Source organism: Adiantum capillus-veneris, chromosome 15 (genome assembly GCF_014529385.1).
Source record: "Adiantum capillus-veneris isolate H3 chromosome 15, ASM1452938v2, whole genome shotgun sequence".
Taxonomy (NCBI): domain Eukaryota; kingdom Viridiplantae; phylum Streptophyta; class Polypodiopsida; order Polypodiales; family Pteridaceae; genus Adiantum; species Adiantum capillus-veneris.
Genome location: NC_140945.1, coordinates 111,325,405 through 111,335,926, shown reverse-complemented (window position 1 = coordinate 111,335,926; position 10,522 = coordinate 111,325,405). Strand labels below are relative to the sequence as shown.

Genomic DNA, 10,522 nt, shown 5'->3' with positions numbered 1-10,522 from the left:
TGTGAGATACTTCTAAAACCTTCTTGAACTTCTAGAATATTCTCGATGCTTTTAAACCTTTTAGATTCTTCTAGGTGTTTTTTGAACCTTTTAGATTCTTTCTTTTAGAATCTTTCACAATGAACTAGATGTTTACATCCATAACATACAGCGTTTTCTCCTTTCCAATAGAGCAAGCATTCCCTTGTGATTGTCAAATCATTTCCCTTACCCATTTGATGGCCTTCATGTTGTTTCTTCCTTTCTAATAGAACAAACATTCCCTTGTGATTCTCAAATAATTTCCCTTGCCCATTTGATGGCCTTGGATGCAGGTTATTTCCACACCGTGGATCCCGACTGGAATTTGGGTGTCAATTAGAGGGCCATTGGATCCCAACTAGAATTTGGGTGTCAATTAGAGACTTATCTCATGTTTTAGCAGAGAGAGAGAGAGAGAGAGAGAGAGAGAGAGAGAGAGAGAGAGAGAGAGAGTAGGTTTGTAATAGCCTTTTTTATCAGATTTCTTTTATGATAAAGAGATAAAGACACCATTTGCAAAAGACCCAAGATGTAAATTATCCTCATCCAAGAGCTAAAATAAGCTCAACCAAGCCAAGATTTTACAAGGAGATGGTGATGTAGATGTGGAATTTCCCTAAAGAAAATGATAAAGAGAAAGGAGCATCCTGTTACCTGCCACCATCACCCACAAAAAAAGCAGTGAAGTTAGTGCATAAAGTGGAAGACAAGTGTTGTAGAAAGACCCTACTTGTTATCGATGTCACCCTAGATCAAATACCAATTGGAAATTTAAGACCAAGCCACGAAAATACAACCTAGTTGGAAGGGTCCATTAGTAAGCTTGAGTGTAGGTAAACAACTTCCTTGAGGGGAAGTGAAGTTTGTACAAAAAGGCACATAGAGCTTTCATCTTAAATACTATCTCTCCAGTCTTGGCATACTCCCAAAAAAATTGGTTGAGCTGAGTTGTGGAGAGAGGGGGGAGTGGGGTTTTCAATGCTTGAAAACAAGGGGTAGTGGGGAGTATATTATGTAAAGTGTATTCATAAAATAAATGGGGTTTGAATTCTTTTGAGATACCCTCCCTAAGGAGAAGAAACCCACGCTCACCCATTTTTTTGGGGGTCATTGAAATAAGGGTGGGGTCTCCATGCCAAGAGTCCAACAACTGGGGGTTGTTTTTATGCGGTGGTTGTGGGAAGGAAGGGAGAGAGAGTGAGGGGCCCTCCTCCACCCACACTAGGATCTAGTTTTTAGTATCCCTAGTTTCTTTGATAGGGGGAACTAGGCTCCCTAAGGGTCCTAGTGCCCTCCAATTGTAAGGTGCTCTAAAACTTCTGAGATTGAGCAAGTATGCAATGAGGCTACAAACTTTTGAAGGTGACCCCTAACCAGTCTCCATAACTTGGATTTTTCAAACCATTGTTACAAAAGTCTTGGATGAGAGATTTTATATTGTGGGCTGCTTCAGAAGCATGGGTGTTGCAAAAAAGAATAGTCTTTAGTTGGGATAAGATGACTTTTTGCACCCATTCCGAAGGTCTATTACTAGACCTGTGGAGATACTTGATGGGAAGGAAAGAGAGGTTCTCTTTTTTGGGGAGGTGCTTAATGAGTTGCTTGTTATAAATTGAGAGTTGAAGGTTAAGAAATTTTGAGTTTTGGCCTTCTGTACTCTCAATTGAGAGGCAAGCAGGGTAGATGGTGTGGTTATCAATGAAAAGGTGAGGGTTTTTAGAGTCAATGATGAGTATGTCATCAAAGTATCTGAAGGGAGTTCCTAGTTGGGAGAGTAAAGGTTTAGGGTTAGGAGAAATGAGAGTGATAGCTACAAAATCAAACTCCTAAGAATGCAAGTAGAGATTGCAGCAAAGGGGGGAGCAAGCTAGCCCCATGGGGATGCCATTTGTTTGCCAATATACAACCTCTTGGTGTTGAATAAACATATTGTTAATGAGCCAGGATTTTAGCTCAATCACTTGTAGTTCATTGAACGATAAGCCTGACTTGTAGGAGTATGCTGACCAAGTACCTTCTACACAAAGGGTGGGCAATTTTTTAAAGGAGACAAAAGGGAGGTGAGGGAGGGAAAAGGCCGCTTTTATGAGTTTAGTAATGTGGTCTATGAGGCCTTGTGGGCCATGGTGAGAGATATTCTTGTAGCATTTTTTTACATCCCCTGAGCAGGGAGAGCTAGCTTGCTTGGGGAGGTTAAGAACACAATCATAAATCGAGTCTACAATCCACCATGATTGCACAATAAGGTTGTAACAATTAAAGGTCTAGTAACTTGTGTGTAGCGTAAAATAACATAGACATACTGAGCATTTCATTAAGACTAGATTCCTGACGAGTATAGCAAGAATGCTTGGATGGAGAGAGCAACAAAAGCATAACACCTAGTTAGATAGGCATGAACAATACTTCAAAAAGAGAGAGAAATTAAGCTATTGACAACAGTTGAGGACTGAATTTACATGGAGCTGGCCCCCCCTCCAAAAGGCTTTGTATTATAGGTTTCCCCCATCAAGAGAGACATTTTACAATACAATACTTTGTGTTACTTCAATAACTTGCTGGTGCAATGAAGATGGAAGCTTCAAGCACCAATCTTACACTTGAAAACACAACATCAATTCCCTCACGGTCTCAGACCCAAGACTTCACACACCTTCGAAGATGGTGAGCGCCAGCGGGGTATGAGAGTAAATCAAGAGAAAGAAGGAGTATTCTTACGAGAAAGAAGTATGTCTCCTCACATAATCACTCTTAATATCTTAGCATAGCTTAGTAACTAGAATGATAGAGGAGATGAGCATGCATTGGAGCTTGGCTCTTGGTTGGATTTGCATCACAAAGCCAAGAGTTGTTGGTGTAGGCCTCCCTTCTCACAAGCTTGGAGTAGATGATGAGCTTTCCATTAAAGCTTGAGAAGGAGATAGTTTTCTTTACTTCACACATGAGATTGTGTGAGCGTGTGTGTGATAATGCCCTGCAAAAAAATAGTGCCCTCTCTCTCTCTCTCTCTCTCTCTCTCTCTCTCTCTCTTGGTCGACCCCTCTTGCTATTTGCTCATGCTGGTATCCTTTTGGCCCCTGCAAAGCTTAGCCAATGACAATTAGGAAGCATAAGTGATATCCTTGTGACATGTGTCCCCCTTTACCCTTTTGTGAGAGCTTTAGGTATTTAAATAATGCAATTAAACTCTCATTGGACCTCTTAGTCTTTTGGCCAATAGGAATCAGGCAAGCCATTGGGCTGTTGAATGCTCATTGGACCCTTGGGGGACTGTCCAATAGTCTTCTAGAGAGCTTAATTTCTATTGGTTCTTTTATCAAGTGTTTTTAAATGAATTAAACTAAATTTACTCATTCTCATTGGTCCACCTCTATGGCCATCCAATAGGATCTGAGTGTACCTTAGGGGCAACTGGGCTAGGAAGCTGACATGTGTCCACTATGCCCTTTGTGTAAAGGGAGCTTGGAAGAGAGTGTGTGTGTTTCTTTCTCATCCCCTACATATATGGCTCGCCCCCTCCTAGATAGGGATGTGGGAAGATTTTTGAGTCTTCCCCATGACCATCCAATTCCTCCACACTTTGGTCTTTTTGACATTACCTTTGAATTTTGGAACCTTAGCATTTTGTAAGTCTTAATGTGCTAAACCTTAGGGTCTTTGAAGCCCATTGATGCACATTGCTCTTTTACAGATGGCCCCCCCCTTTGGATCCCTATTTTCCCTTCTTTGGATCCCTATCGTGACCGGCCTGCTAGCCTAACCAATATTCTAGATTTTTCTCCCCTGGTACTTCCCGTATTAAATGATCAATTTAACATGAAAATCATTTAGGAGAATTAGATATTAGTTATTATGAAAAAGGTTGTGGCAAAGAAGGGCTTTAAGCTTAAGGTTTTTGGACCTTTGCTTTAGGAGAGGGGTGCAAGTTTTTAGTAAACAAGCCATCAGAAGCTAGATTTTAGATAGCAACATGTAGACCCATAGTTGAGCCATCTAAAAGCATCCTTGTGACTTTTGAAGGAGGCATTTATAAAGGGGAGTGAGTGATGAAGAGATGTAATGCGGCGTGAAAAACCCGCTAGGATATGAGATAGGTGGTATTGACATCCATATCCAATAGCTCAAAATCTGGGCCTTGGAGTCTTTTATTAGCCTCTGAGATGATAAGTTGTTTACAAATAATTACGGGGTTATTAGCTGCCTTACCAAGGTATGTTATGAAAGATTATTTTTTGAGCGCGTTTATCTCCAGGGAGATATGAGGGAGGGTGTTGTGATGCCTCTTGATGGGTAAGAAGTTACAGCAGTAGCCGTAGAGGGCTTGTTGCAAGTTGACTATTGAGTGTTTAGGGGGGATGCAAATGCATCTTAGAGAGATAAGGTGATCCACAACCTTGCAAATTTCCATAAAAGCTTCAAGCATATTATGTGGTTGTGTGGGAATATGTCCCAGTCCATGTGAAAATAGTTTGTGAAGTGTAGGACTCATAAAATGTGCAAACTCCGAAGTTAAGATGTGACCAAATTACTTGTTAATGCCATGTTGATAATGCTTACATAGACAATTAGTGGTCGAGTCATTTAAGCAAGTGAAGACTGATCTCCCATTACAAATCTCAAGTTTAATGCGGGGTCGGGAAGGGGGGGGGGGGGGGGGACGGCGGCGCGAATGTCCAGCTAAACATAAATTCATCCCCAGCCAAGGTGGTAGAAATGTTTAGGCCAAAAAAGAACAATAAGAGGAAGCTGCTCAAGTTGGCAAAATCTAGGAGGGGATTGGCAAAAAGGACAGGAACAAAAAGGTCTTTAGAGGTAGGCTTGCCTCGTTGATAATTGACACGGGCACGACTCGCGGGATCAACGGCAGGGGCAAGATCAACCGTTGATCACACACCCAGTTAAATAAAAAATCAGCGCTGCTTGTTGCGCGTCCTCCCCTTCGAACCCACGACGTCCAGCTCCGTAAGCCCACAACCTTAACCACCTGCCCTATCGCGACTTGCTGAATGCATTGCGACTTTGGGCAGTCAAAAACCTGCCCCCCCTTGTTGTGTCGATCCGACGACCCAAATCGTGCGCCCCTGCCGTCGATCCCTCGAGTGACACCCCGTGCCACTTATAAACGAGGGTAGGCTTGGGGATAAGGGCTAGACAACGAAGAATCTGCCCAAAGAAAATCGAGCAACAAGGGGGGGCAGGTTTTTGACTGCCCAAAGTCGCAAAAAAAGCTAAAAAAAGACGGATTAATCATACATTAAAGACGCTTCTAAAAAAGCCCCCCTTTAGAAGCTAAAAAAAGACGGATTAATCATACATTAAAGCTTTCGCGCTAGATGCACAGTTCTGAGAGAAGGTAGGGCGAGCTTGCCCAGGGGTGGAAGATTGCAAAGAGAAAGAAGGGTAAGAGGGGGAGGGGAGCGGAGCAGGAGAAAAGCTACTGAAGGCAGAGTCCGAAGGCGAGAGGAGGGGCCAACAAGGCTGCGAGAGAGAAGGGAAGGTCTCTGCGGTGTATACGAATGACGCCCACGGCCTCGGTTCCAAGCGAGGCTTCTTCCCCAAGCGAGCATCCGCCTCTTTTGCAGGAGCAATAGCCTGGTAGATGAATTTATCCACTTCCAAAGTGAGACCAACAGAGGGAGCATGTTGATTGAAGAGTTAATGTATACTTGATGGCTTCTTGGAGCTTGTCCCTGTAAAAAGGATGGATTAGCATGGCCTTAATTGCCTCTTGGGCCTCCTTTTCGATCCAATTGAGGAACGCAATGGTGGAGCGTTTTAGGCTAGGGCTAGGGAAGAAAGCAGGAAGGTGATTCATGGTCATCCACAGAGCACGATTAAACCACAAATAATTACCATCCTTGCAAGCTTCACCTTGGCCTACATATTCATAACCATATTTTAGGAAGGGGCGGTGGATGTTTTATATTTGAGTTCTGTAATTGGTGTCCCTTCCTCTGGTGGAGATTGCTCCCTTGACACCCACTGTGCAACCATAGGATGCCTTGCAATCAGTTACTTTCAAAGCAAGACATTGTGAAAGGGGCAACAATTAGGGAGTTCTCAATGAGATTAGATCATGAGTTACAGAGTCAAGGATTTGTTGTAATCCAATATTCAAAGCTTGCTTATCCTTACTATTTAGTAGCATAAGAAGCAAACCTTCGGAGAGCGGGCCCATGAGAGTGAAGTTGTTGAGAGACCCAAGGCTTATGGTGAGCATCTCCCAAGAGGATTTCCAAGAAGCGACCGGGGATGAAGGGGTCCGTGTAGGTCTCCATTGGTTTCTTTGGAATGAAGAGGGATGAGCTATCAATGGCAAAACTTTGATTGGCAAGCTGTTGCTCTTCTTCATCAAGGTCGTTGGGTATGAGAGAGCTAGTGGCTTCCGATGGCGGGGCTATCATGGTCGTTATGGAGGTTTCTGCCATGGATTTCCATGAACCTTCTCATGAGGTTGGGAGATTGTTCCAACCATTCCTTCTGCTCTCTCTCATCTTCTTCTGCAATAGTTTTGAGATTCGCGGCCAGTTCCCTTAGCCTTTGGATGCCGCCCCGGGGATTCTCTTGGGCGAGCGAATACAACCTGAACCAAGCAGGGAGGTCGAGCAGATTGAGGAGGGAAAGCTCTGAGTGAAATCGGCCATTGTGGCAGCCCTCTCAAGCTCAAAGAAGGTAGCATGGAAAATATAATTTTTGGTGCAAAGGAGAAACCCCTGCACGATAGGAGCGGGCGCCGGGGAGAGAGCTCCATAACCCAAGTGGCGCAGGGCAAAGTCCCAAAGGTCCTGGCCTGGTTGGAAGGGTCCATTAGTAAGCTTGAGTGTAGGTAAGCAGCTTCTTTGTGTGTGAGAGAGGGAGAGAGAGAGAGAACCATCTTTTTGGGGGTGGGCGGCATGTTTTTCACACTTGCATGCCCAATTTGGACTCAATATTAAATGAATAGACTTGGCTTCAGTGAGACACCTGTAGCCTACTGGTTGCGCCTGTTGTTGTGACGTGAGTTCCATCCTGGCCTAACCTTGGACAGGGAAGTTTTGCTATCCATTCTCTTGGGCGCTCAACTTTTTGTGCCTAAAGTCCACACCAATGCGCCCGACTTTGGGCAGGCGATGTGTAATCGGCCTTATAGAGGTGTGGCCTTGGATGTGGAGCCCTATTGGAATTTTGGTGTCAGTAGAGGCGTCGCCCTGCATGTGAGTAGTCTCATCCCAAGATCAAATGAGCGAGCAAGCTGAGGCCTCCACGTCTCTACTTGATACCCTCATTTTTTACAGGGTGTGCCTGAAGAGATACAAAGGCGTGCATGAAGAGATACAACCAATCATTTATTCCTTCACGAGATCCTCTTTAAATACTGGTGTGGATTGAGATCTAAACGGGTGGAATACACAAAAATTGAGATTACAATGGGTGTAAAAGCCTTCTGGCTTACTTCACATTACAACACGCCTACATACGTCGGATGGATTTTATAGATGGGAGTTGTTTGTACAATTGAGAGTAGAGTGTGCTTCTTGCATGAGATGCATTAAATGTATTACAAGTGTAACTAATGGGCGTAGATTCTTTGTTTCTTGATTCATTTTCCATCTAGGATGATTTGAATGATAAAAACATATTGATTTGAAGTGTTCAACTCTTGCTTGTACACATTGAGAAGGATCCACATTTAGAGATCAAACTTGGACATCTTCCCATTCCCCCCTTAGGAGAGGGCTCAAATGTCAATGACATGAAGAATCTAGCGAAATGTGGTGGAAGAGATTGCCGACAATGTGACAATAGCAAGAGTTATGGTGTATTGGGAGCAACAATGAATCTAGGGAAAGAAAGGATTTGTTACTTTACTGAAGGGCTAGAAAAAGAGGTACCCCAATGGTGCCAATGAGAACAAACAGGTGACTTGATTGTGTTGGACGCCATGGTGAAGTTGAGGCACATAAGGATGTTGAAGTAGCATTTTGGGTGAATGATGGTAGGGTTGTTGCCTTTTTTGTAAGCTTCAGGGTTACTAAAGGATGGTGGATTTCAATGAAGAGACTACATGAGTCGCTACTACTAGGAATGGGGAGTGTAAGGACACCAGTCCTACAGGCAAGGCTTAGCACAACCGGACAATGTGTATGCTAGGGGAGGCTATAAGATAGCATAGTTGGGTGGAGACTAGCACACTGCATTACTCTCCTCCTTTCAGTGGTATCCGAGCTATTTTAGAACAAGGGAAAAGCGGGTTGCATGTGCATGCGCGCGTCGCACATCTTAGGCGGGGAAGACGACGAACTATAGTGCAGCAAAAGATAGGTACACCGCTTTGTGCATAGCAAGAGGAAACAGACATCAATCACCCACTAATACCCTCCACAATGGGTAACCAAGGCAAATTCCACCAGCAACTCTATGACACAGAGGCTCCGTTGGCTGCACGTGTAGGAAGGCCCTCTTAACCCTTGCATGAAGGAGGGTTGTGAACCCACCCCATGTGAGGGTAAGAGGCCAACACCCTACCATCCAAGCTATTGAGACTTGTTGTATACACCAAGGAAAGATAGCATACTTGAGTTGATAAAAAAAGCCAGAAGGAAAGGAAAGCTACAAACTTCAAGCAACTATGCTTTTCACTGTTTAGAGAAATGAAAGTTTTCCTCCAAAATTCCTTTTTCTTCAAGAAAGAAGCTTCATGAGTGAACAAAAGCCTTAACAAAAACGATGAGTTTTTTGTGAAAAATCAACGAAAGTGTTCTTACGAAAAACAAGACGTGAAGCACTACAATTTTCGCAAGGCGAGAATCGCATGCAACGCAAAAGTTGCCGAGTATAAAAAAACACAACAACTTCAAGCTTTACAAGGTACAAGTTGACGTTTTCTCTCTCTCTCTACATTAGCATGTGTTTACCATGGCCGACGAGGATATCCCACCTACACACACTTGGTTTTGAGCACGCACATCACAATTCGGCCACCATGGGCGCTGCCAACATTAATATGCATGATGATCATGATCTAGGAGATCATGGTCTTGTAGATATGATTGCTTTCAAGACTTTGGAAAATAGCCAAAGCATACTTGAATGCAACCTCTCTACATTAAATGCAAATGTTACAAACCTTATCGAGCTACTTATGAAATTTATGAATTCACAGATGGCTCAAAGAGCCCAAGTTGGCACGGTCCAAGGAACCCAAGCTCGCACGACTCAAGGAGTCCATGAGGCAAGTGCTTCAAAAGATGCAAAAGTGCTTTAAAAGATCCATGTGGGTCTCTCAGCATTGCCGATTTTGAGCGTGCAAAGGAACAAAATTTGTGTTTCAAATGTCTTTTGGATCAGCATAACAAGAAGGATTGTCCTCTTTTGCAAGGCAAAGAAAAGGCCATGCACACGTTGCAATGCCTCACATTAAATTCATCTCCTAAATATTGTGTTGTAGAGGTTCTCCATATGGAAGAAAAGCACGAGTGTTGAGTGCTTGCTTCAATGTGGCTGCCCACCTTTGGCCCCCATGAGTTGATTCGCATGCATGGCACTCTTAACGGATAACATGTTTATATTTTAGTGGATGATGGTGCAACTCATAACTTCCTGAACTATAAACTAATCAAGAAATTGAAGCTTCCACAGACTCCTTGCTCCGAGGCTTTCCAATCAACGAGCAAAGAAAATCGAGCCAAGCTAATTTTTGAGCAAAAATGAGCAACACCCTTGAAAAAATGATGAGACAATAAAAATTGATGATTTTATTTCCGAGCATAATACGAGCAAAGAAAATTGAGCGAAGCCAATTTCATAGCACCTCTACACAAATGGTTGTACATTAATTGCATTACTTCTCAAGCTTGACGAAGTGCAATGGTTATGTTGGTATGCAATGGCAAGCATTTAATCATATCAATAACACTTGCCTAGTGTTGGATGTTGTCTTGGAGGTCCTCTTTGATAAATATTGGTGAAATTTTGGAACTGATGTTTCTCTGCAATGGAAAAGTATACAAAACAACCTTGTAGAATTGATAAACCTCATTATAAGTGTCAACTTTGATCTCCTACAGGTGATAATCAAACATAAGCACTAGTCTCTGACCTCGTTGAGGGCCATACACAATAACATGTCTCATTGCACAGAAAAGATGTTGAACATAAAGTTGCAAACAAAATTTTGAAGATGCAAGTTATGTAATTTCAGCAGGTGATATGAGATAAAGAATGTTATTGCAATATGTTACTTATGAATTTGTGAGGGCACATTTTGTTTTGCATGCACAAAGGGGCTATGCTCAGCATCCATGGATGATTCAAGGAAAACATTTTAAGGCCACACTCCTGAGCCTCAAGGTGGAATTGATGTTGTCATGGCAAGCATGATGAACAAGCAAGCCACTACAAAGGCATTGGGTTGCAATATCAAATGGTCAATTTAGAACAATGTTTTTTTTAAAGGAAGGTGTGTATGTATGTGGGCATGGATGCACGTATGCATGCTTTAGCATCTGGAACATGATATATA

The 10,522-nt window shown here is 43.0% G+C and overlaps 1 long non-coding RNA gene across 2 annotated transcripts; it reads right to left on the bottom strand.

The window, feature by feature from the left end:
* Positions 1-522: 522 nt before the first annotated feature.
* Positions 523-7,543, bottom strand: LOC147441274 (uncharacterized). Of its 2 annotated transcripts, none has more exons than XR_015184310.1 (2): positions 6,181-7,239; positions 523-675 (listed from the first exon to the last, which is right to left on the bottom strand). It is a non-coding gene; the product is annotated as an uncharacterized LOC147441274 (long non-coding RNA). The 2 variants fall into 2 exon arrangements; XR_015184311.1 differs by lacking the exon at positions 523-675 and adding an exon at positions 687-2,995 and having other exon boundaries at positions 6,181-7,543.
* Between the last annotated feature and the right edge of the window lie 2,979 nt (positions 7,544-10,522).